This window comes from Ambystoma mexicanum, chromosome 4q (genome assembly GCF_040938575.1).
Source record: "Ambystoma mexicanum isolate Mex_15411 chromosome 4q, UKY_AmexF1_1, whole genome shotgun sequence".
NCBI classification, from domain to species: Eukaryota; Metazoa; Chordata; class Amphibia; order Caudata; family Ambystomatidae; genus Ambystoma; species Ambystoma mexicanum.
In genome coordinates this window covers 1,256,776,439-1,256,795,903 of record NC_090928.1, presented here as the reverse complement: position 1 = coordinate 1,256,795,903, position 19,465 = coordinate 1,256,776,439, and the positions used below count along the sequence as shown (strand labels likewise).

Here is a 19,465-nt window from a genome sequence, read left to right as displayed (position 1 = left end):
TTTCAAGCTGATTTTCCTCTTAATCACTTGCTTCTGTCAGCTTACTGGACTTGCTGCTGACGTCTCCTCACTGACCTGCAGCCTGTCGCTTTGGGTCTCCTGATCTCCGGCCTTGAGTGCCCGCAAACATCTCCTGCTTGGGTTCTCATACGCCTCAACTCTCATGCTTTTGGTTGGTGCTATCAGTTCACTCACCCGCCAATCCCCCGAAACGCCAATACACTTCAATGGGCTCTCACCAGCTAAAAACAAAATCTGGTGTTTTCACCTGTTCTTGGGACACAAAAGGCAGGCCGCTAAGGGTTCTGCAAGCCCTGTCTTTCTCCTAGCCCACTTACTTTTACTGGCAGCCCTGTCGGGAAATCATTCTGTTACTTCTCATGGGTGCAGCCTCTTGTATTTGACCTCTCACACTCCACTTTCCTCTCCATTGGCACTTTCTCAAGTTCTATGTTGCTGCTCCACGTCCTCGCCAGTGTTCTTGTAAGATGTGCATCTTGGTGCATGTACACTTCTGTTTTTTCTGACCAAAGCATGTTTTATCTGTCGGCGCCCACTGCATTGTAACTTGTCACATGCATGCCAAGTGCATCAAAATGATTCCTTTGCTCATAAAACCAAAATGAAGTGTATTGCATAGCTGGCTGAGTGCTGTTTTGCCTTGCAGAGCAGCATGTGGTGGCTGGGCCACGGTAGAGCAGTATTGGGTTCCTGATTAACAAAGGTATGGACTTCGCAAAAGAGGCAGAGTAGGAGTCCCTGCTCCTGAGGGCAAGGATCAGAAACGTGACATGTGGCCAGGATGCCAGTGAGAGGTTGATCCCACCATTGAGGTAAGAGAAATCCGAGGCCTGGACCATTCTTCTGAAATCCTCGAGTTCGTGTAAGTTTTATTTCCCAGAGGAGTTCTAGTATATATAAAGTGATTTGGGCTATTTTGTTGAAAAGTGGAACGAAGGAGATTTAATGTTGATTGTTGCTGTCAATAATGAACCCGAGTGATTTGGCAGATGGGCTCAACTGAGGCTTGAATCCATCAAGCTGCATGTTATTCAGCTACCCTTGGATGCCCTCTCGTTCAGTGGCCTAGTGGGGTGAATTCGATTTTGGTGGAATTGATTTTCAGGTAGGTGCAAGTCATTCAAGCTTGAATCAAGGGGAGGCATTTCCCGAGGCGTAAATGTACAACTTACTTTGATGGATCAGAGTATTGTCTGTAAGAGTCAAGTGAGATATTAGTGTCATTCGAAAGCACCCTGAGTGGTTACGTATAGGGATTGAAGATTGCTGCGCAGAGTATTGATCCCTCTTGAACTCAGTGACAAGCTGGCAGCTAAATCTGAAGTTGCCAACATGGAATGCTTGGTATCTGTCTGAAAGGTAGAAGGAAACCCAGTTGAGGACTCTGCATGTGACCTGATTTTATATGCAAATATGCTTGTAAGTGTGGTGTTGCTGACAATGTTAAACGTGACACACAGGTGACTGATGAGAACCGAGTGTCATGTGATGACTTGTATGACCTGTATGGTGGCTGTTTCCATCCAAGTCTAACTCAAGATTGTATTAACCGCCGGGGCCTGCCCCCTGACTACCAATCATGAGGTTGATTTGGCAACTACCTTCTCAATGATTTTACCAATCAACAGAAGGCTGACAATTGCCTAGTAGTTAGCAAAGAGGTTCTTTTTTACCCTGTGGGTGGATTAATTCTGTCTTCGTTCCTATAGAAGATGCCTCGACCAAGTGAGTTATTGATTATTGGATGATGGGATAATATGGTGGTTTCTGAGAACTGTTTCATTATCGTGGAGGGGGGAATGTTGTCCTAGTATTCTGTATGCATGACGCAAGGATTAGTGAAGTACTTGTGCCTGAGTGGTGTGAAGGTTTCCAGGGATGAGATGGGAGTGTGGGTGTGCACCGATTTTGGTTCATTGATATGTTGTTGAGTTACATTTTCTGTGGACTCTGGCATTATCCGTTCGGGCAACAGATTGGAGCAGTGTTTGACTGCTACTAATCGGCCTTTACACCTGTTGGCTTCTGACACTTGGTGGAGTTTAGTGGATTGATGGAAGGAGCTTGGTGGATGGATGTTTGATGGATGTGTGGAGTTTGGTTGATAGGTGGAACTTGGCGTGCGAATGGAGTTTGCTGGATGGATGGATTCATGTGTGAATGCATGCAGGGGCTCTTTGTACTTCTGCGCAGGCTCACCTACTGACCGCGGCGCGGGGAGCGTTAGCCTCTCCTTGGGGATGGCATAAGGGCCACTACCTCAGGTGAAGCTATAGCAATGCTGCAACAACAGAGGAATACAGGCAGAGTTCCTCTGATGGCCTCCCAACTTGCTGTTCTTTTTTGTTTATGCAGCTGCAGGTTGTTTGTTTATTCTTTTTAATAAATTTATATTAAGATCAGTGAATGAACGGTTAATACACAACATTCCTCTCTGATATGAGGAGGCAATAACCATATCAAAGAACAAAGAAGCAAAGAAGGATAAAAGGGAAGGAAAAGACAAAAAAAAGAACAATGTAACCCTGCCCACCCCTCCCGTCCCCCTTACTCCTTTAAGTCAAGATTTCTGTCTACTGATGAAGGTCTGTGGAAGACTGCTGCTTCTATAACAGTGAGCTAGTGGGTCGCTAGCGTGTGTCTAACTTGCACATGTTTTTGAGAACTTGTCAGATTATGTGTATCAAGGCATTAGTGGGGGTCTATTGATGGTCAAACGCACTACGGGATTGTTCAACTTTTGTAGCGGGTGTTCATTCATGAGATTATGGTGGTTTGCTTGGTGGGTGGGTCTGTGAGACAGTGCTATTTCCTTTGCAGAATTCTAAGAAGGGGAGCCGTTGCATGTCGATATGTGTGTGGGTTTCCAAGAGTCCTGCAGTAAGGCTCTCCATCTCGTAGATGTCCTTAGCTTTGTGCAGCCAGTCTTTCTTAGTTGGCAGAGTGGCCCCCTTCCATTTTATGGTTATACAAACTCGTGCTGCTAGAAGCAGGTTTCTTGGCATATGGGGAAGGACTGAATAGTGCTCCTCCACCTTCTCCATGCCAAACAGGACCAGGTGAGGGGTGAGGTCCTATTGATGCCTTCTATTTTGTGGATCCAACCTAGAATCTCTTTCCAGTAGGTCTGTGCAATGGGGCAGTCCCACCATTGGTGCCAGTATGTGCTGTCCTGCGTGCACCCCTCCAGCAATAAGGGCTGGTTCCAGTATACATTTTAGCTAGGTGATGGGGAGTGAGGTGCCATTGAGTGAGAATTCTGCATTTGTGCATTTTGTATTGAACAGCTATTGACGATTTCCAGACTGCTCAGTATATTGCCTCCCACCCTTCCTGATTGTTTTCCCATCCCAGAGACCTATCCCACTGTGCTTGGGTGCGGGGGGGGGGTTGGGAGATGACCTCTCTATTAGGGCTCGGTACATTCTGGCGATCAGGCCTTTGGTTCCTGGGTGTGTGTTAAGTATATTTTCAAAAGGGGTGAGGAGGTGTTGCAGCTGTGATTTCCATCTTTGGTCAGTAACCTTTTTAATTGCAAGTAGGAGTGGTCTGATTTGAGTCCCTGTTGTGCCTCTTCCAATTCTTCTCTGGATAGGAATACTCCATCCTTCCACATCTGAACTGCTATAATCAATCCCTGTTCGTACTGTGGCTGGAAGAGAATTGGGTCTATGAAGAGGTCCCTAATCGGGGGGTGGGAGGGGCACAGATGCAACTGAGGGGTGATGGCCAGGTTGTTATACCCGTCAGATTATTGTTTCCCTTTTTCCAAATAGACCATAATACTCTCAGGACTGGGTGGCCCAGTGCTCTGCGCAGGATGGCTTTTAGGGGGGCCCAGAGCCACTCTCCCGGGGTGAAGTACCCATTTTCTAAGTGAACCCACTGTTTCTTTGGTCTCTCTAATGTGGTCTATGAGTACTCGGAGCTGAGCTGCCCTATAATATTCTTGGAAGTCTGGGTATGCTAAGCCGCCCCCTTTTGGGGAGGATCAGTGTGCTAAAAGCAATCTGCTGCGTTTTCTTCTCCCACAGAAACGCAAATAAGGAGCTCCTGACGTCTGAAAGGAAGGAGTCGGGCAATGCTGTCGGCACAGATTGAAACAAAAAGAGAAGTCTCGGAAGGACATCTTCAACGCTGTAAGCCTACCAGCCCAGGATAGTTTCAATTTCGTCCAGCTTGATGCGCGGCCAGTGTGGTATGTAGTTTGCGTGGAACAGATCATTTAAATGTTTTGTTATTGATATGTTCAGATATTTGAAGCTGTTACTTGCCGTCTTTAGGCCCCCGATTCTCTGGGTTTGAATCTGGGTGAGCATCCCCGTCTTTTAACAGTACTGTTTTTATTGCGATTGATACGGAACCCAGAGAATGGGGCGTGTTCTTCGTTCTTGGCTAAGAGTGCTGGGATGGACTGTGAAGGGTGGGTTAAATAAACCAAGATGTCATCTGCAAACAGCTAGTTCGTATTCCTTGCTGAATTTTAGTAGGCCAATTGAGTTCTTGTTTTGGGTAACTTGGGCAAGGGGCTTCATAACTAGAACATAGACCAAAGGTGAAAGTGGGCAGCCCTGCCTGGTTCCTCTAGTTAGATTAAACGGGGAGGATGCCACTCCATTGATCACTACTCTTGCATTTGTGTTGTTGTTGTAGAGTGCTTGTGCACCCCGGATCCGAGGCCCGCCTTTTCCAGGATTTGAATCATGAAGTGCCACTCCACTCGGTGAAACTCTTTTTCGAGAGTTTTGCGCATGTTATCTGAACCCTGTCTTCCCCACACGTAACCCACCTGGTCGCTGTGAATTAAAAATGAGAGGACCAGGTTGTTTTTATTTTAATTTTCTTTTTTATATCAATACCAATAATAACATTACCCCTTTAATGTCTATATTCTTGTCTGCTTTGTTCTTTTAGACACCATCTCCATTTAGGAGGGTAAAGCAGAAGCGACCTCTATATCCGGGGAATAAGACTGGGCGGGCATCTTGGTGAAGGCATCTCCACCCCAAACCTGTTCAATGCACTCTGTTTAATAACCGATACTGTGTTGGTTCATTATTTATGTAATGTCTATTTGATTTGCTTGTGTGCTGAGTGGTGAAACGGAATTTGTTGACTTTTGCATCACTGAATTTCTTTTCAGATGGCCATTATGTCAGGTGGAGGCACTTTATAGTATCAGTTATACCTCACATGTCAGGGAGGTATCTTTATAGGGTCTTGGGAGCCTTTCTCCAGTTAGCATACAGGTGGTACCATTTACAGCTAACAGCCTTGTTCTTTACTACGACCAGGTTGCATAAAGTGCTCTCAAGAAAAGACACAGGATAGATATACTTGAGGTGTTTGCTCTTCTGTCACCCTCATCATAAGATCACTCTTGCATATCTTGCTAGTGTTCCTACTGTGCTTAATGTCAGGATTGAGGCCCATTGGCAGAGCTGCATGCAGGTCTCGGCACTGGGATAGCAGGGAATACGTCGGCCAGGTTTGAGGCGCATTTTTAGAACTGTGTTGGTCCCAGTACTGAAAGAGCATGGGGTGCTATGGGTTAGGATTCAGCTTCCTAGCTAGGCAGAGCTGTATGTGGATGCTCTTGTTACTTACCTTTGTTATTTTGGTGGGACATTTGGAGCCGGGTTCGACATTGCTCGGAGCTATTTAACTCCTGCTTCTAGCCTATGAGAGCATGGTTAGCTTGTATTCAACAGCTACCAGTAGCTACTTTTGACTCCCAGTGTTTGAGAATGTTTAGGAAGAATTAGGACAGATCTAGTACACATTTCAATCTAATGGGTCATATGTATGTACAAAAAGGAAGTGTGCATCGCATGTGAAAGTTAGATTTTCTGTAATTTCTCCTGGTTCCCCAGCGATCACTACTGCCTATTGGGTGATGCCCAACACCCAGGAGCTGGTGTTAGCCCCAGCTCATTGAATCTTAATTTTGAACCCTATAGGAGAACTGTGTGCCAAAATTGTGCTGCTTTGGAGTTGTATGTGTGAGATAGTAAGGCATGCTACAAACCAGGATTGGGATGCATTATTAGTGACTTTCATGCAAAATACTGGAATACAGTGACCATTTCGGTTAGGATCTTCGTGCATTGCAGACATGTGTTGATCCCAATAATGTAGTAGCAGGGAAAGTTGCAAGGTCGGGATTGAGGTGTGTTTGTATCTCCGTACATGGTTTGAAATGTAAGATGTGATGAGCAAGAGCTAAAACCAGCTCCTGGTTGTAGACATCACCCAGTAGGCAGGAGCTACTGCTGGGGAACCAGGAGCGATTAACTAAAGTACGACAAATCTAACTCCCACATGAGATGGACATTAACTTTTTAGCCCATTATGTATCATCCTTAAATTGAACCGGGTCCGAGATGTGTCCTAATTCTTCTTTATATTCTCAAAGATATTGCTACATATGCAAGTTTATAAGGCATCAGTTGGCCTAGGCGCCAAAAGGTAGCTCCTTGTAGCTGTTTTTTTCAAGCTAACCCGGCACTCCTGGGCTAGGAGCAGGAGCTTAATGGCTCCCAGACATTTCAGACCCAGCTGTATTTATCAGATTGGAGGACTGGTGTTCAGATTAAGTTGATTGTACCAAATCACTGTGTGCTGTTATTCAGTACAGTTCATTTGCTCAGTACCAGAATAGCAGAAGGCGCATTGACCGAATGATGAAAGACCTGCCAGCTTTCCCAGCCCTACAGATAAGGGGTGTTTCTGCCCCTTTCACACCCTAAAAATAGACAAATACTCACAAAAAATGTAAATGGAGAGTAGAAGTACTCTCCCCCAAAAAATAGGAAACTTCACCCACACAGCTTCATGGATATGTTTGGACCAGTAGCGCACGTTGTACCTCAGGAAGAACCTATTTCTACTGTCTGATCGGAAGAAATACAGATGTATCTTTTAATGTGCCTGAATAACGAGGTGCAAAGGAATTATTATTACACAAACAATTCCATTAAAACCTATTTTTACTTGCTTATAAAATGCTCCCATTGGGAATTGAACTTGTATGTTACTCCCTAAAAATAATTTTACTCCCAACTTTAAGATGGAGAGTAAAATGCTCCCATTTCAAAACCTTATCTGGACTACTGAGCTTTCCTGTGCGCTGCTGCTCCTCTTCTAATGCTTCTTTAAGGCCATACGTAATGTTTTCAACAGTTGCTGTAACAGCCTCAGAAATTCCTCTGCCTCTCCTGTAGACACTTCCTCTGTCCCTGCTGGGACCAGGATGTCAAGTGTGCCAAAGTCAAGGAAGGCACCAGCAAAAACAAGTGGGGAGAGCAGGTCTCAAGGTCCCCCACATCTATTGTCTGAAATGGTGTTGGCAGGAAGGCTGGCGCCTTCACCTGTGACACCTCATCTGAAAGACATAACGCTGAATTTATGTTCATGTGGGGGGCGATTTTCATGGCTGCTGCCTGTCCTGTACGTGTTCTGTGTGTGAGGGAAGATTTCTGCAGCTGTTTGTGGACAGGGATTGCTCTTATGCCTGTATGATGGGCTGCCTTTGCTTGCTGCAATTGATTTTTACAGTACTGCTTTCTGTGTGGTACATGTTCTGTGAGTGCAGTGCTGTGCTGATACTTGGCTTGTACTGATTCTGTGAGCTGGAGCCTAGCCGGTCGTCTTAAAGTGCTACTTCGTGTACTTGGATGGGCCATCTGAAAAGGGGGCATTGCCAAAGTTTGCTCACCGTGGCCTAAAGGAATGGCAGGTGGGTGCAACAAATTGGATTCTGCATCGCACGAGTACATGCAGGGGTCTGGGTAAAATGACTACTCAGCCCTCGTACGTCTACAAACCTTTTGTGGTAATGTGAGCTGAGTGAAGACTGAGAGGTGTGAAGGTAAACAAGTAGGGACACAAACACAGTATCACAGTCCAAAATAACGGTAATGTCCAACCAAGGTTCTATAAAAATATAAGCACTTAAATTAAAACACACCATCTGCACGTAGAACGAATAGCAACACTGTACGAAACACCACCCCAAAGGAGGAACAGAGAAGATGTGACAGACTGGTGAAAGTAACACTATGTAGTTTCAGGGGTGGTAGGTAAAGTACTACCCTGAAAAGCATATCTTGTTAGAAAACCGGAACAATCGAGATCTAACCAGTATCTAGGGTCCAGGTGGACCAAGGGGGCAGTTCAGACTCAACAGTACCTGGATTTAGTTCTTGGTGGGCTGACTCAGTCGGACCCGTGGTCGATTGTTTATGCAATCTGATCAGGCTGCGCTCGGGCAGGTAGAATTGTGGCAGTCCCAGGAACGCTTCACAGTTGGTGAGGCTAAGTGGGGCTTTAACCGCTGGGTGGGGTCGATGAGTGATGCTCCAGCGGGTCGAGTCGATGATCGTCAAAGTGGTACCTTGGTTGAGTCGATGTGCGATCAATGAGGCAGCAGTTAAGGCCTAGCTGGGCCGAGCTGTGGTTGTAACCCCCAGTTAATCGGCAAGTGACTCCAGTGATTCGTTTTGGCATTGAGCAATTCCTTCGGGCCTACCAGCTGACAAGCTTTGGCTGGGACACAATGCTGTGTCGAGCTGGTCAGAGATGCAAGCAAATGTTCGTTTTGTGGAGGAGCACAGCAACTAGCGCCGGCGACTTCCCCCTTGTTCCTGATGTGGTGAACAGGGAGCTTCGGCTGGTCTAGTCCTCCAATTGATGTGAGGCCCTTTCAGGGGAACTCGAGGATAGGTTGATTCCTGTTCAGTGTCTGCTCTTCCCAGTTTAGGAGATTCTGGTGCAGAGTGGTAGGTCCTGATCCACAGCAGAGGTTACCCCTGATGTGCCCTGGGAGTAGTAGGGGACCAATCTTCCTTCTGTCTCGGATGATTCCTTCTTGAGAGTTCCACCCTCCCAAACGAAGTCCAGTGACATCTTTAGAACGAATCTGCAGTCTAAGGATCAGAGAGGAACTGAGCGATGAAGGGGCGGAAGACCTTTTTCTTTTAAGGGCACACATCCTCGGGTGATTGGACTAAAGCTAGCCTGCCTTAGTGGTCCAATCCATGCTCTGGGATGGAGTGGACCTTGCCCCTGTTATGGCACTATAATGAACTAGGGGGGCGGGGCACTGGGAAGGCTCTCTCATGCAAGCATCATCACATAGATATAGGCGAGCACTGAAGAAGGTAGCTGTGTGTGTGTGTGTGTGTGTGTGTGTGTATATATATATATATATATATAATATATATGATACATTACTCACCGTAAATCGTATTTCTGATGCTTGTATCTGCTTAGATTCACATGCTGTGCATAGGCAGACATCTAGTGGAAGCTGCGGAGTATTAGTTGGTTTTTCGAAACTAGAAAATGGCCGTCGACACAGGGCGTGCCAGTAATACTATCCCTAGTGTGACGTCCACTGTACCCATGATCCCTCACGCGTCTAGGACCCTCAGATTGTATTTTTTCTGACATGAGGTAGCATGAGGAGTAGCGTGAGTACAGATAATCCAAGCAGATAGATAGACTACAAGCATCCATGCGCCTTCTCTCAGAGGGGAGGAAGGGTGGGTCGCATGTGAATCTAAGCAGATACAAGCATCAGAAATACGATTTACGGTGAGTAATGTATCCCTTCTGAGGCTTGTGGAATCTGCTTAGATCACAAGCTGTGCATAGATTAGCGAGCAGTGTTAGAAGGAGGTGGGATGTGAGAAGGGTCATGAGCAAATAAATGTCTTAGAACCGCTTGTCCCACTTGAGTATCTGTCTTGGAATGGGTGTCAATGCAGTAGTGCTGAGTAAAGGTGTGAATAGAGCTCCAAGTAGCTGCTTTGCAAATGGTGTCAAGGGGTACATATTGCAATGAAAGCGCGAGTGGCCTCAATGCCTCTTGTAGAGTGGGCTCTTGAAGTGAAAGGCAAAGTTTTTTCAGAAAGGGAGTAACACAGCTGGATACAGTTAACAATCCACTTAGAGATGGCACCTTTAGAGACGCAATCTCCCTCTTTGCCTGTAGCTACGGAGACAAACAGTTGGTCTGTTTTCCTTAGCGGCCTGGTTTTGTTTATAGTATAGGACCGCCCTACACACATCTAGAGTGTGTAGTTTCACCTCAGCCGAGCTTTGTAGGTCTTGGAAGAAAGCCGGAAGCTCGATGGACTGGTTCACGTGGAATTTTGAAATAAACTTGGGTGAGAACCTAGGATGTGTACGTAAAACCAGTTTATCTTTATGAATTTTAAATAAGGATCCTGCACTGACAGAGCCTGAATTTCACTGACCCTTCTTATCAATGTAATTGCTACTAAGAAGGCTGTCTTATAAGTCAGGTGTTTGAGACTGCTTTTATGCATGGGCTCGAATGGGGGGCCCATGAGTTTAGCTAGCACCACGGTAAGGTCCCATCCTGGTGGTGGGTTAGAAATTGAAGGGTGAAGTCTCTTTACTCCTTCCATGAAGGCTTTAACCACTGGTACTTTCCACCACAACACCTTGTTCTCCAGCTTGGGGTCTGGCATGGATTCACATGCTCATGAATATTCCCCGTCAGGCTAGGAATCCTCAGTAACAAAAAATCAGTATCAGTTTCGTTTCTGATCTGTCTTTCGTAGTAGTAACCAATCACTGATCTCTGCATCATACTGACCACAGCCAATGACTGCCATCTCCCTAAGCCCCGCCTCTGGCAGGCATCTTCAGATTTTTACCGCACGTTCAAGTGTTGGGATCCTCGTGCTATTGCTCTCGAGCTTTAGTGCGTTTTTGCGCTTTTTCATAGGTACATTTTCTCTTTTTTCGGTCAAAAGAGCCTCAAGCTCCACCGTTTCTCTATCCGATCAACGGGGACCCGTGTCGGATTCTTCTACGCCCGTCAAGGGTGAAGATTTCGTCGAGCCACGCTTTTGGAGGACTCCAGAAGTTTCTCAGGCCCATCTCGGACATGGCCCAGGAGAAGGGAAGCTCGACGCCCGGAAAGCTGTTCAGGGTCTGCCCTGGATGCCAGCTTCAGAATGTCTTTAAGGAGGACGAACACTCCCTTTGCCTATACTGCCTGCATGAGGACAAGACGCACGCGGGGAAGGACTGTGCGTTTTGCGGCAATATGTCAGAGTGCACCATGAAGGACCGCCATCTGCGTCTCGCCAACTGGCTGCAAGGGAAGAGCCCGTCGGGCGAGAAAAAGAAGAAGTCCGAGCGGTCTTCTAAGACCTTTGAGGGCACCCCGGCGACGGGAGCCCAACAGAAGGCCAAGCACCGCGAATCCGCTGGCACCGGAAGCGCCGAACGGTCGGGCTCTACGGTTGCCAGGCAGGGCGCATCCTCCCCAGCGCCATCGACCACGAGCCAACGCTCTGGCTCGGGTAAGAGGAAGGCCGAGCACCCGGCAAAGCTCCTGGAGAGACCCCGGTCGAGCTCTAAGGCCCCATCGGAGGGGGAGCGAGGCAGTGACCCTCCCCCCAAGGAGAAGGCAGTGAGCACACCTAAGGTGGTGAAAGCCTTGATCCACCCTGCCAAGGCCTCTATCGAGACAGTCGCGGTGGCCCTGGCTCAGCCTGTGGAGGCTACACCAGTGGAGGCGACCTCGGGGCCCAGAGTCTCCCTGCCACCGCAGAGGGAGTCCTCTTTCAAGCCCATCGACAGGACCCCCGTGAAACCTCCGACGGAGAAGAAAAAGGGGGGGCAGGAGGTCATCGTGGATTCGGCCTCAACCTCTGAGAAGGAGCTGATCGAGGTCTTAAGCCACGGCATTGGCGTGGAAGAAGACCAGCCCGTCGGGAGGAACCCCGACGTAGGAGACGACGAGAATGTCGAGGGTGCCGACAAGGCTCCTGACCGCCCGTCGGAATCCCCTCAACCAGTGCCGCAAGACAACTCGGCGGCCATTTTGTTGGCTATACAGTCCTTATGCTCGGAGATAAGGACGAGATTGCCGTTACCACCAAAGGAGGAACCGCTCCCGACGGGGGACCCGGAGCCAGGCCCTTCTGGGAGCCCTCCTCCTAAGAGAAGGATTCATCTTCCACCTCCTTTTCAACCATCGCTCAGCCCTCCTCCACGTCCACGACCCGTGGGGATGATACGGGGACGGACACGGCCGCGACGGGTACAGACGACGAGGTTTACGACGAGGAACTTCCGTCGTCACCTCCTCACCGGGCTTCCCCGCCCGACGAGATTGGATCGTTTCATGCCATGATCGCCAGGGCATCCGAGCTTTTACAGCTCTGCCCGGAAGAAAAGAAGGAAGGTTTCCTTTATCAATGGCGCGAGACCAAGAGGAAGACGGTCCTCGCTGTACCTCTACTGGACGATATCTGGGATGAGGGTCTCGCCCTCCTCAAGAACCCATCCACAATGCCTGCGAGAAGGGATCGGTACGAGAAGAAGTACCGGGTCCCGGACGCGGCCCCCTTGTGCCTTCGGGCACAGCCGACCCCGGCTTGGTCGTCCCTGCGGCGGCCAGGAAGAAAGTGGGGGGGGGGGCTTCGGCCTCTACGTCAAACCCCCCCTCCCCCGGACGGCGAGGGAAAGAAATTGGACACGATGGGACGCAGAGTCATCTCATCGGCAGCGACGACGATTAAGGCTGCCAATGCCTTGGCTATCGTAGCCCGCTACGACAGGGAATTGTGTTACAAGATCGCCCCCCCTGCTGGACTTCCTACCGGACGACAAGAGGGCGGAGGTCCTAGAGATCTTGCAGGAAGGAGAAGTGGCGTCGGACCACGCCATTACGATAGCGACGGACATCGCTGACACTGGATTTCGGCAGTTGGGCAACGGCGTGTGCCTTAGACGGTGTGGATGGCTCAAGGCAACGGACTTCCGGCAGGACGTGCAGACCAGAGTTTTGGACATGCCGTTCAACGGGAGCAACCTGTTTGGGAAAACAGTGGACGATTCCCCACAAGCCATCAAGACAGACACGGAGACGGCCCGGGCTCTTGGTGTTCTCCAGCAACGACGGCCGCCCTTTCGGAGCACCGAGGCAAGCAGGAGGTTCCGGCGGCGGATATTCCACCTACCGTCAAGCGGCCCGTTCGTCGTCACAGGAATACTACAGGGACGATGCAAGCGGGCGGACCGCGCAGTCGTCGTCAGGGAGGACAAGGCGGCAAAGCCTTGTCGAAGCAGGACTGAACCGGCCGTGGGGTCGGGCCCCCACCGAAGCATCCCGGTAGGAGGCCAGCTGGCGTACTTCGTCAGCGTGTGGGAGTCCATCTCCACCGACCGTTGGGTGCTGGACGCCCTGGCCCAGTGTCACGCGCTCGACTTTCTAAACCCCCCCTTGTCCAGGAAGGAACATCACGTCCATCAACTTCTCTTGGAGGTAAAGGCGATGCTCAAGAAAGGTGCCATCGAGCTCGTCCCAAAGAGGCTTCGGGGCTCCAGAGTTTACTCAAGATACTTCCTCGTGAAGAAGAAGACAGGAGGATGGCGTCCCATCCTGGACCTACGACGACTGAACAAATTCATCAAGGCACAGAAGTTCCGGATGGTCACCCTCCAGCACGTCCTGGGTCAGCTGGAGGAGGGCGATTTTCCTGTCATCGTTGGATTTGGAGGATGCTTACTTCCATATCCCCATCCTAAAGGGACACCGAAAGTTTCTCAGATTCGTGGTCCAAGGGCGCACTACCAGTTCAGAGCCCTTCCCTTCGGATTGAGGTCGGCACCCAGGGTGTTCACCAAGTGCCTCGCACCGGTGGCGGCGCGGCTGCGCCTGGAGGGGATCCACGTCTACCCCTACCTGGACGACTGTCTCCGAGCAAAGACAAGGGAGCTCGCCGCGGAGCACACGGCGAGGACCGCCCAACTACTCACGGACCTGGGATTCTCCATAAACTACGCCAAGTCCCACCTGGTGCCCACGCAAGACGCACTGTTTCTGGGAGTGAAACCCGACACAGTGGCGCTTCTGGCCTCTCCGTCGGAGGAAAGGACAAGGGCCATCTTGGGCAAGGTGCAGCGGAAGCTGGTTGCGGACGCGGCCAGGGTGCGGTCCATCAAATCCCTCCTCGGAATGATGTCTTGCATTTATCTCATCCGCCTGTGCAGAACTTCGGATGCGCCCGTTACAGGAGTTCCTGGACGCTCGCTGGATCCAGACGATGGGCAGCTTCGAGGACAGGATCACACTCGACGCGAGCTTCCGACGAGCGATCCGGTGGTGGGGCACCCGCGCGCATCTGACAGCGGGCATGGACTTCCAGACCCCGGGCCACCAGAAGACAGTGACCAAGGATGCCTCCCTGGAAGGGTGGGGAGCGCACACCGAAAGTCTGCACGCGAGAGGCCTTTGGCTTCCGACAGAGAAGTCCCTCCATATCAACGTCCTGGAGCTCCGTGCAGTGTTTTGGGCCCTCAGGTCCTTTCTTCCGTCCCTCAAGGGCAAGGTGGTGAGGATCTTCACCGACAACACCACCACCATGTTCTACATCAGGAAGCAGGGCGGTACCAGATCCCCAGCCCTGTCCAAGGAGGCGCAGGATCTGTGGCATTGGGCCGTCGCCCAAGGGATGTTTCTGGTGCCGTTTCATCTGGCAGGAATAAAAAAACACCATTGCCGACCCGCTCAGCAGAGAGCTGCGCTCGTGCCACGAGTGGGAACTACGACAGGATCTTGTGGACCGCCTCTTCCGACGGCGACGCCCCAGATCGATCTGTTCACGACGGCGACGAACTCCAAGTGCCGGAGGTTCGCCAGCAGGTTTCCCCAGCCGAGGAGCATGGGCGATGCTTTCTCGTTCCCCTGGGAGGGCCTGTTTCTACACGTGTTCCCTCCTTTGCCGTTGCTGATCCGGCTCATCAACCAGCTCAAGCGGTCACGGTGCAGGATGATCCTCGTCGCACCTGCGTGGCCGAGGCAGACATGGTTCCCGGACCTTCTGGACTTGTCAGCGTCCCCGTCAATCAAGCTGTCTCCAGGGAAGGAGGTGCCATCCTCCATCACGACCCGAAGTCGCTGAACTTGCAGGCCTGGCTCCTGCAGCGTTAGAGTTTGGAGGTTACGACATACCGGCCGACTGCAGAGAGGTTCTTGCAAAGGCCAGGGCGTCCTCAACTCTTAAATGCTACGGACACAAATGGAAGAGGTTCTCTGTCTGGTGCCACGCACAGAAGATTAACCCTCTACGGATTACGGCTCCTCAAGTACTACCGTACCTACTGTCGCTGGCCAAGCGCACACTTCCATCAAGATTCATCTTGCTGCGATCTCCCGATACACCAGAACCACGGGACGGACGTCTTTGTGGTCTCATCGTCTGGTGAAAGAATTCATGAAGGGACTGTTCAGGTTGTTCCCGCCGGTGAGGGCTCCGGCCCCGGCGTGGGAGCTCAACGTGGTGCTGACCAAGCTCATGGGGCCTCCGTTCGAGCCTCTGCAGTCAGCTCCGTTGAAGTACTTGTCGTGGAAAACAGCGTTTCTTGTGGCCATCACCTCCGGGTGGGAGAGATCGAGGCCCTTTCCTGCAAAGCCCCGTACTTGACTTTTCACGACACAAGGGTAGTGCTCAGGACGCACCCCTCCTTCATGCCCAAGGTGCCGTCGGACTTCCACCTCAACAAACCCTTGGTGTTGCCTGTTTTCTTCCCGTCGCCTTCGTCGCCGGCTGAAAGGACTTTGCACTCGCTGGATGTGGCTAGAGCACTACGTGGACCGCACGAAGGGTTTTCGGAAGACGTCACAACTTTTTGTGAACTTTGGACCTGTCAATCAGGGGAAGGCTCTCTCAAAGGCTTCCATTTCCAGATGGCTCTCCGGCTGTATCATGTACTGTCATCGGTTGGCAAACCGACCTCTGCCCGGCCGTCCGAGAGCCCATTCCGCCAGAGCGATCGCAGCTACCATGGCGTTTCTATCTGGTGTGCCCTGCCGGACATCTGCAGGGCTGCTACGTGGAGGTCGACGCACACCTTCACGAAATTCTACTGCGTCGACTGGGATTCCACGGAGGAGTCCAGGGTCGGCCAAGCAGTGCTGCGCAACCTGTTCGCCTAAGGTGAGCCTGGTGAGAAGGTAAGAGATGCTTAATGTTGAGTTGTTGTATTGCTTAATGTTGAGCCTATTGCCACCTCCCGTGGTTGTGCATGTGTGTACTGCCATTCTTTTATTCATGAGCATGTGAATCCATGCCAGACCCCATGCTGGAGAAGGAACAGGTTACTTACCTGTAACTGTTGTTCTCCAGCATGGGTCTGGCATGGATTCACATGCGAACCCTCCCGCCTACCCCTATGCGGCTCTTCACTTGGTCATACTGCCATTTCACGTGCTACCAAATCTGAAGATGGCTGCCAGAGGCGGGGCTTAGGGAGATGGCAGTCATTGGCTGTGGTCAGTATGAAGCAGAGATCAGTGATAAGTTACTACTACGAAAAGACAGATCCGAAACGAAACTGATATTGATTTTTCTTTACCGAGGATTCCCAGCCTGACGACGGGGAATATTCATGAGCATGTGAATCCATGCCAGACCCATGCTGGAGAACAACAGTTACAGGTAAGTAACTTGTTCCTTATGGGAGGTGGTGTATGCTGACAGAGCTGCCAGGTGTACCTTTAGTGAGTTAAAAACCAACCATGCGTCCAGCAGGTGGAGCATGTATGTGACAATTGTGGAAGGAGTGCAATCAACAGGGTTGATTTGCTTATTCTGGCACCAGATAACGAATCTTCTCCATTTGTCAAAGTAGCAGTGCCTCGTGTTTGGCTTCCTAGATTCTCTTAGGATGTCCATACATCTCTGCAGCAAATTGAGATGTCCAAACTCTATGACCTCAGGAGCCATGCTGCCAGATTCATTGAGTTAGGTTGAGGATGCACTTTCTGACCCTGGTGCTGGGACAGTAGGTTGTACCAGCCCGGGAGTTTGATGGGTTCGCACACCGCTAGTCTGCGTAAGTGTGGGAACCACGGTTGTCTCGGCCACATGAGAGCAACTGGGACGAGGGTCATCAACTCTGTTCATCTTGTTGACCACCTTCCTGATGAGGAGTTGGTGGAAAAGCGTACGCAATAATCCCTGACCAGTTCATCCACAGGGCGTTCCCCTGGGAGTCTGGTTGGGGGAACCTGGATGCGAATCCTGGGCACTGTCTGTTTTTGCTTGTGGTGAATAGGTCTATAGTGGGGAAACCCCACTGAGAGAAGATATCTACTACGATTTCTCTTTGTAGAGACACCATTTGTGTTCCTCTGGGAGGGGATCTCTCCTCAAAGCGTCCGCCAGAGAATTGAGATCCCCTGGAACATGTTGAGATGACAGGAAGATGTTCCCTCTAAGTGCCCATATCCACATTTTCTGGGCAAGCTTGTACAGATTTGGCGAACAAGTCCCTCCTTGCTTGTTCAGGTAAAACAAGGCTGTAGTGCTGCCCGTCCGGATCTGCACTGACAGGTTCAACAGGTAGGGCTCGATCGCTTGAAGCGCTCTGAATACTGCCAGAAGCTCTAGCAGGTTGATATGATTCTTGGCCACTGAGTGAGACCAGAGACCCTGAGCTGTGTGGTGGAGATGGTGGGCTCCCCACCCTGACAGGCATGCGTCCGTTGTGACTACCGCCTGTATTTCGGGATCGTAAAAGGGTTTCCCCTTGGGCAGATTTTCTCTTGTCCACCAGTGAAGACTTTGTACAAGTGTTGGCGAAACGACCACTAGATCGTCCCACTGACCACTTGCTTGAGACCACTGTTTAGCCAGCCATTCTTGCATGGGACGCATGCGCAGGCGCGCGTGTGGGAACAGGTAAATACATGACGCCATCATGCCCAGCAAACGCATTGCTTTGCGTACCGGCGACCGGCCTGATATTGCGGAATTTGCAGCAGTATATTCCAAATTCTTTCCTCTGATGGAAAGGCCAACCCCTCTTGAGTGTTTAGTACTGCTCCTAAGAACTGTTTGGAGGTGCTTGGCACCAGACTTGACTTTTTCTCGTTTATGGAGAAACCTAATTCGAAGAGGTCGTCGATCGTTCTTTGAATGTTTGTTCTGCAAATTACTGGGGTCTCCCCCGTGATGAGCCAGTCGTCCAGATAAGGGTACACTGGGATTGCCTCCCTGCGTAGGTGTGCCGTCGCCAGTACCTTGGTGAATACCCTTGGAGCCGAGGCTATCCCGAAGGGCAGTACCTTGAACTGGTAGTGCTGACTGTCCACCTTGAAGCGCAAGTATCTTTTGTGCGCTGGGAACATGGAAATATGAAAATAAGCATCCTTCATGTCCAATGTTGCCATGTAATCCCCCCCTTTTTAGGAGGGGGATTACCTCTTGGAGAGTAGTCATGCGAAACTTTTGGGGCTTGACATACTTGTTTGCAGGCCTTAAGTCCAATACTGGGCGCATTGTCAAATCTTTTTTTGGCACAAGGAAGTAAGTTGAATAAATACCCTTGTTTACCTGGTGTCCCGGGACGAGTTCTATCGCGTCCTTTGCTAGAAGATTGGCGATCTCTTCGAGAAGGATCTTCTGGTGGTCTAATGAGTATACTTTTTGACGTGGCGGGTGGTTTCGGGGATGCTCCAATAGTTCTATGCAGTATCCTGCGGACACTGTGGACAGCACCCATCCGTCTGATGTGATCCCTTCCCAAGCTTGGGTGAAGTTGGTAATGCGTCCCCCTACTGGGGATGCGGGAGAAGGGACCCTGAACGGAACGTCTGTTTTGGTGGAGGCGTGCCGCCGCCTCTACTGGGGCTGCCTCTACCCTTACCACGTCCTCTCTTATTACCCCTGCCATAACTCTGGGTAGACTGCTGGTTGTTGTTGTTCCATGGTGTACCCTGACCCTGTGAATAGTTTGTTTCTCTCTGGGAATTTTGTCTGCGTGGGCGACGAAAATTGCCATTCCCTCTTTGATTTCGGGGGTTTGTTGATTAATTGGCCTAGGGATTTGAGTCTCGTACTCATCCTTGGCATTTTTCAGGGCGTCCTCTACCGCCTTCCCAAACTGTAGATCTGACTCCACCGGTTTGTCTATTAATGATGCTTGTGTTTTGGGTTTGAACCCAGACTGGCGTAACCAAGCATGTCTTTTGATAAGTGCTTTCTGCTATCAATCTGCCAGTGTTATCTGCGGCATCAAAGGTTGCTTTTAAGATGCAACCGGACACGGCTCTTCCCTCCGACGGAACCCGCGCCAATTGGCCTTTTAAGGGTTCTGGGGCGGAGTCTGAATGCCGCCACTTCCTCCCACTGGTGGCAGTTGTAACTCGCCAGAGGGTGGTGGAGTTAGCGATCCTTGCCTGGTAGGCGGAAGTGGAGGCTACTTTCCTACCCAAGCCATAAATCTTCTTGCTCTCCTTATCGGGAGGAGCTTCGGACGATGACAAGGGTGTTCCCGCCCTCTTTCGTGTGTTCGTAACTACCAGGGAGTCCGGTTTCAGTTGGCCCCTTATGTACAGCGGGTCTGATTGGGCTGCCCTGAAAAGTTTCTCTATCCTGGTGAGGTTGGGATT

General features: G+C 50.4%; 1 protein-coding gene and 1 long non-coding RNA gene across 5 annotated transcripts in view; one reads left to right on the top strand and one right to left on the bottom strand.

Moving 5' to 3' along the window:
- Positions 1-19,465, top strand: part of LOC138468339 (uncharacterized) — a 218,169-nt gene that overhangs the window by 15,506 nt on the left and 183,198 nt on the right. Inside the window, exon 2 of the long non-coding RNA XR_011268246.1 lies at positions 4,056-4,219. This is a non-coding gene — a long non-coding RNA (uncharacterized lncRNA). The remainder of the gene's footprint in view (positions 1-4,055; positions 4,220-19,465) is intronic.
- Positions 1-19,465, bottom strand: part of SLC29A1 (solute carrier family 29 member 1 (Augustine blood group)) — a 589,752-nt gene that overhangs the window by 437,032 nt on the left and 133,255 nt on the right. The window lies entirely within an intron of this gene.